The 6604-nt window shown below is 46.0% G+C and overlaps 2 non-coding genes across 2 annotated transcripts; both read left to right on the plus strand.

The window, feature by feature from the left end:
- The first annotated feature begins 407 nt into the window (after nt 1-407).
- trnav-uac lies at nt 408-480 on the plus strand. Its single transcript has one exon. It is a non-coding gene; the product is annotated as a tRNA-Val (tRNA).
- Nucleotides 481-2156: 1676 nt separating this feature from the next.
- Nucleotides 2157-2238, plus strand: trnal-caa. Its single transcript has one exon. It is a non-coding gene; the product is annotated as a tRNA-Leu (tRNA).
- The last annotated feature ends 4366 nt before the right edge of the window (nt 2239-6604 follow it).

Genomic DNA, 6604 nt, shown 5'->3' on the forward strand with positions numbered 1-6604 from the left:
GTCGCTTTTAATTTTCCCCCCTCCCTCAACCCCCACCCACACTCTCACCTCAGTTATATGCCCTCCAGTTTTGGACTCGCCCACCCTGTGATCAAGACCTTGACTCCTCACCGTATCCATGTCCGTCATGATTTTGTAAGCTTCACTCAGCTCGTCCGTCAGTCTCCGACGCTACAGGGAAAGTTGCCCCAGCCGATTCAGCCTCGCGGTACAGTCGGAACCCTGCAACTCTGTCAACGTCCTCGTGAATATTTTCTGGACAGCTTTACGTGATACCTTTTATTTTTCAATAATGCCAGTAACGCTGGACGACATCGATCGATGGGAAAGAGACAGATGAAGCGTTGAACGGCTGCGAATTTCAATGCTGTAGGAAGACCGGAGGAGGGCGCGACCCGGCGGGTACTGTTTCTGTAGTGTAGTGGTCATCACGTTCGCCTTACACGCGAAAGGTCCCCGGTTCGAAGCCGGGCAGAAACAACGTCGCTCCTTGGTTCTTGCGGTAACTTTCTGTATGGATGTGGGCAGAGCTTCTCAGTTTGCTGCTCTCGTCAGCAAACCATTCTTTGAATGAAATCGCCCACATCTGCTTTTGTTGCGGAAAGGAGGATAAGTCTATTTCTTTGCGGTATGAATCTTTGTTAAATATCTCTTCTTCCTGGTCATCAATGTGGACAGATGGTCGCCCTTCTTAACAGTGCATTTGGTGCGCCCTCATTCTTTCTGCAGCGGAGTTGTATCACATTTGCTTTACGTGCGAAAGCGTCCCAGCTCAAATTCAAGGAGAAGCCTGATTTGCCGGTGTCGCAGTTCACCGTGCATTCCTCTCCGTCAAATGCGTCTCAAAGTAGTCTCTGAAAGCCTTGGTTCCGTTCGCCTCTGCCATGTCTCAAAGTGCGTGAATCAAAACCAGAAGCATTCAGTCACGTTTTGGAGTGGAGAAACATGTTTGCATTTCTTAGCACCGGACACAGTCGCGGCTCATTCAGTCAACAACAGAATGAAGGGATTTACAGACTGCGATGAACCTCTTGACTCGCGCTCTCTCGTACAGTCACTAAATTAACGTGTGCTCTCAAGTCTAAGCCATGTTGGCATTGAAACTGAGGAAATGACAAGACAGGCTACCAACTGACATTGTATCCGTTCTTTTTTCTTTATGTCACAGAGGAGCAACGAAGTCTAAACAAGGACAGATAGGAAAGCGAGCCACATGCAGCTCAAGTGAAAGAACTTGTATCTTAATCAGCCAGCAGCAAGAGACGTGAAAGTGACTCAGACGCGAGAGCCTTTCACTTGTTGAACAAAAAGCAATCCAATGCTGTTAGCACTTCTTTGACATCTCTGATCGCCTTTTACGTTCTGTCAATGTGTTCAGAAACTGCCTTTTGTGCATCCCTAAATAAGCACCGTGGAATTTCGTAAAATTTAGTGAGTTGCTTTTTCTCGTTTCCCACACAGCTTTCCAAATCAGCTGGACACCGTCTGACATTTGTTCATGTCCAGGACTGGAAAGCCGCGCAGGAAAATTTACGGTTAAGGAGAAAGACAAGGCAGATGGCAACTCGTACCTGCACCGAGGTTCGAGCAGCCTCGCAATGTGATTTGTCCTTCTCGAATTCTCTTGCTCGCTCAACTTTACAGACAGACGATTATCGTCGAGCCTCTCTTTCCGCCAAACGGGCGTGGTAACTGTAAGTGTGCTACACGGTGTCATCTGGTACACGGCCTCCTCAGCTTGGTGCGTGCGCTTTCCCGGTCGTCCGGTGTTTATCGTGTTACGTGTAAGCGCGAAAGTTGTTCTGTTTCGAGCAAAGGGCGAAATCATTTATCAAAACGAAAATCCACATTCCAGAAATGTCGTGCAGCTCATGTTTTCTTTACGCAAGCATTGCCGAATATATTTTCTCCCAGCCACATTACATTTGTTGCCTAACCGAGTCTCAGAACATGCGTTCAGCTTTCCGTTGATTTTTGCTTGAATCGAGCGACTATCAGAATCTGGTGGGGAAATAATATTGTGGCTGGGCATTGCCGAGCAGCTGAGAAAATGCACGAGCAGGAGAGGGATCCTTGAAGCCTTTCTGTGCGCCTTTGCGCGAGCTGTGTTGCAGTAGCAACGTCAGAACGAGTCGTACGCGCGAGTCAACACCAGCGGTAGTGTGGCCGAGCGGTCTAAGGCGCTGGTTTCAAGTTCCAATCTCCTAGGAGGCGTGGGTTCGAATCCCACCGCTACCACTTGTGCTGACAGCCAGTTGTGTTAGGAGGTCGTTATGCCGCAGCTGCGTAAGGATGAGCGGCGCTTAAGTAGAAAACAACAGAATTAAACGTTTTGTCATAAATCGATGCGAGAGAGCACAGAGCAACCGCTCCTCCTTTCCATTGTGCCAGTGGTTATCACTTTCGTCGTAGAAATATAGACAAAGGACCCACAACCTTCGGTCCACCTCCCCAGTGTCGACAAGATATCCTAATTTCATCTAGCTCCATTTGCGAGCACTTTGCCCTTCTCACTCTAAACCCTTCCGATTCAGACACGCATCCAGATGCCTTTGAAATGTTGTAATTTCATGATCCTCCACCACTTCCTCTGGCAGTTCATTGCATACACGCACTACCTTCTGCATGAAAAGATGGCCCTCAGGTCGCTTTTAATTTTCCCCCCTCCCTCAACCCCCACCCACACTCTCAACCGATTCTGACAAGGTAGAAAGCAACAACAAAAACACAGTTGCTGGAAGAGCTGAGCAGGTCTGCCAGCAGTTCCAAGGAAGGGTCACCTGACCAAAACATTAACTCTGTTTATTCCTTCACAGATGCTGACAGATCTGCTGAGCTTTTTCATGCCACTTTGTTTTTGTTCCTGATTTACAGCACCCGCAATTCTTTCAGTTTTTTCCTGACAAGGTCGATTCAGCTTTCCGTTGATTTTTGTTTTGATTAGTTGGCTAACGGCATCTGGTGGGAAATTGATACTATATCTGGGCATAGTCGAGCAGCTATGAAAATGGACAAGAAGTTCGGGATCCTCGAATCCTTTCCCTGTGCCTTTGCTTTTTGTTGTATTCCCCAGCAACATCGGAAAATCATTTTTGAGCCAATCGCTCGTACAACATGGTGTCGTGTGACCTCTGGTATTTGCTCCTACCCAAAAACAGAAATCTTCGCCCGAATATGGCCAGCTAAGCTGAAAGGCCAGGAAAGTGAAAGGAATTTGGATAATGTAGCTCATCCCTGCACAGCCTTTAGATCAATTACGCAGTTGGATTTGCCTTTCTCGAATTATAAATCTGCTTACCTTTCGAGAGAAAGGGTTATTTTTTTCAGACTACTTATTTTGCAATGCAGGCTCAGTGACTGTAAATATGTTGCACGGTGTCTTCTGAGATGCGGCTCACTCGGCTTTTGTGCATTTTCCCTGCAGTCCGGTGCTGTTCATGTTTCACTTACACCCGAAAGTTATTCTGTTTCAAACAAGGGACCAAACCCTATTCCAATGTAAAAATCTAAATCCCCGAAATGTGCAGATCGTATTTTCTTTATCGAAACTCACATTCTCACAGACACGTAGCATTTGTTAGTCACTGAGTCTCAAAATATACATTCAGCTTGCCATTCATTTTTTGTTTTGATTGAAGGGCTGTAGTTATTTGGTGCAGCGCGTATTACACCTGCGAAGCATAGGAGGAGTAGAATGGAGATCAATATGAATCTCCCCCAGAACCCGATATACAACAGTGAACATTCAGCCCCAGCGCCCCATAGAAAACTGTGACCACTTTCCCCCACAGCCCAATATAAACCAGTGAATATTCTCCGAGAGTCGATATAAAACAGTGAACATTCTCTCGCAGAGCCCAACATAAAAGAGTGAACATGATACCCCAGAGCCCGATATGAAGCAGTGACCATTCTCGCCCAGAGCCCAGTATAGAATAGTGACACCCACCAATCCTCGTAAACCCGCATTTATCATGGCCCAACTACCTGGCCTGCACATCCCTGCACACAACGGGGCAATTGCCCACAGCCAATTCACCTCTCCTGCATATGTTTAAACTGTGGAAAGAAACTGGAGCACTCCGACGCAGACATGGCGAGAACGTGCAAACTCCACGCACATCAGCTGAAGCTGAAATCGAAGCTGGGTCCCTTTCGCTGAAAGGCCCCAAAAAAGTTTGTTTTTTTTGCCCCGTGCAGAATCTATCCCTCGTCGCCCGTAAGATAGGCAGTTATACTAACCACTAAACTACAGAGGACCTTGAGCCCAAATGCCCCGGAAGCCCTTTACGTGTGCACCAATCAAATACAATCGCTTAAATATCCAAATTCCATTTCTATCGCTTCGCCCATAGACATCAATGCCACAGCATTACACATTCACATCTGAATGCTTCTTAAAGTCATCAGGATATCTGCCTCTCGGACACTTACAGGCAGTGGTTCCAGATTCAAACCAACCGCTGGCTGAAAACGTTTTTCCGCACATTTACTCAAGCCTTCCTATCTCTTACATTAAATCTAAGGCCCCTTTAAGGGGAAGCATTTATTTGAGTCTACCCTATCAATATCACTCATTATTTTGTATATATCCTCTGCTCGAAGGAAAACAACCACAGTTCGTTCAATTTCTCTTCATTAATGAAACTCTTCAGCCCAGACAATATCCTGGTAATCTCTTCTGCACCGTTTTAGTGCTATCACATCCCCGTAATAATGTGAATTAGAGAACTGCACACAATATTCTAGTTATAGCCGAATGAACAAATGAAATAAATGATGCAGAAACCCACAGAAACTGGTCGTTTCCGATGAAGTCTATTTTGCTCAATATTGCCCTCTGTCGTTTTCCTAAGTCTGATCCTCCAATAATCACTGGTCCACGCCCGTAAAAGCTGCTACATGAGTTTTGATCTCACAACCGCAGTATCTGAATGGATCGGCTGGTTTAAAGTTCCCGGTGGTGAGACAGGGCACGTTCACACAGCAACACTGACGGCAACAGGACAGAGTGAACGATGTCAATGTGAAAATGGATGTTAGATTGTGCAGCGCTTCAATGAAGTGGAAGGAGGGACGTAAAGGAGAGTTCGTGATTGTGGGAGGGTGAGAAATCTCCAAGTGGTGGGTTTGAAATCTGATGCATCAAATGCAAATATGTGAGAGAGCAGGGGTTGAGAGATGATTGTCACCACCTCAAAGAATATTTTCACGTAAAAATATTTGATACTTGATGCATTTCTATAGCCTGTGTCACAAGGAATAAAAAGACATGGCAGCAAACATCCACCGCCATGACTCGGTTTCGAACCGAGGTTACTGCAGCCACAACGGAGGGTATTAACCGCGATACGATCACGGCACCACACACAATAGCCTGCTTGTAAAGCGCAATAACTACAGTGGCAGAGGATATGTTAGGAACAGCACCAGATCCACCACAGAAATGCTTTCCAAGCAGTGCACTGTAATGTGGGGATTCACAGAGGGCTGGAACCTGTAATTACGATGCTACCAGAGACTGTGGAGATTCCATCATTGAGTATGTTGAAGACTGAGATTGATAGATTTCGACAAAATATCAAAGACTCGGGAGATAGTGCAGGCTCTTGTTGAAATGTATCTTTCAATAGCAATCTGGTTTAACATCGGATACTTCACCAGTTCCTTCGCACAAGGAAGTAGCCATTGCTGCAGACGACCATATAATCCCAGTTCCCAGGCCCAGAACCAGAGAAACTCAGTGGCCCAGCCACGAAGATATAACCGGAAATGGGGACGGCAATGAGCGTGCGGACATACGCTGTGATAATAGCCGACGAGATAGTCTGTGCATTATGAGCCAAGACAATGTGACAAAACCGAGATAGAGCCGCGGGGATGATGTGCAGAAGGATGAGAGAATGCAATGCTGAATCAGACAGTGACCAGGGTGATACAGATAGAAGTGACGCAATCGGTGAGCGCGCGGTCCTTCTATGACGGTATAGAGGCGCGTGAAATGCCGAGGCTGTGAGCTCCAACCTCAACCAAAGCAGCTTTTATCGGCATGGAGGAGGGATTATTGGGGCATCAAGCTGTATGAAAAGATACTCAACAATTGTAATCTGAGGCAAAATAGTTTTTGGCAGCACAGATGTTTGTGGATTGAGGGAGGATCTGTCCGTGAAAATGTCACAAAATTGCTGCAAATATTCAACACGTCAAGAAAGAAATCTGTGCTGGGAGAAATGGAGCTAACGTTTTCGCTCTCTTACTTTTGTCATACGGCTGATCCTGCACTGGGTTGAATTGCGGGAAGGGCTTTTTTAGCTCATTTCATATTGTTCAATTTCATGCAAACATGCACAGGTCATTGAAGTAATCTAAACTTCCGAAAAATAATGGTAATATACGATGTTGTGATTAGGCTCGAGTTTACCTCCCGTTAAGGAGGGAAAGCAGGAAAGCGGAGTTGAGATTTATCAGATCAGCAGTGATCTCATTGAATGGCTGAGCAGACTCGATAGGGTGAATTGTAGCTTCCAGACTACAAATGACAGTGAAACTCACCGCGTCACAAAAGGGAGACTATTGAATTGAAGTAGCGAAGGTGATTATCTTT

This window comes from Rhincodon typus, unplaced genomic scaffold (genome assembly GCF_021869965.1).
Source record: "Rhincodon typus isolate 14 unplaced genomic scaffold, sRhiTyp1.1 hic_rhity00000514, whole genome shotgun sequence".
NCBI lineage: Eukaryota > Metazoa > Chordata > Chondrichthyes > Orectolobiformes > Rhincodontidae > Rhincodon > Rhincodon typus.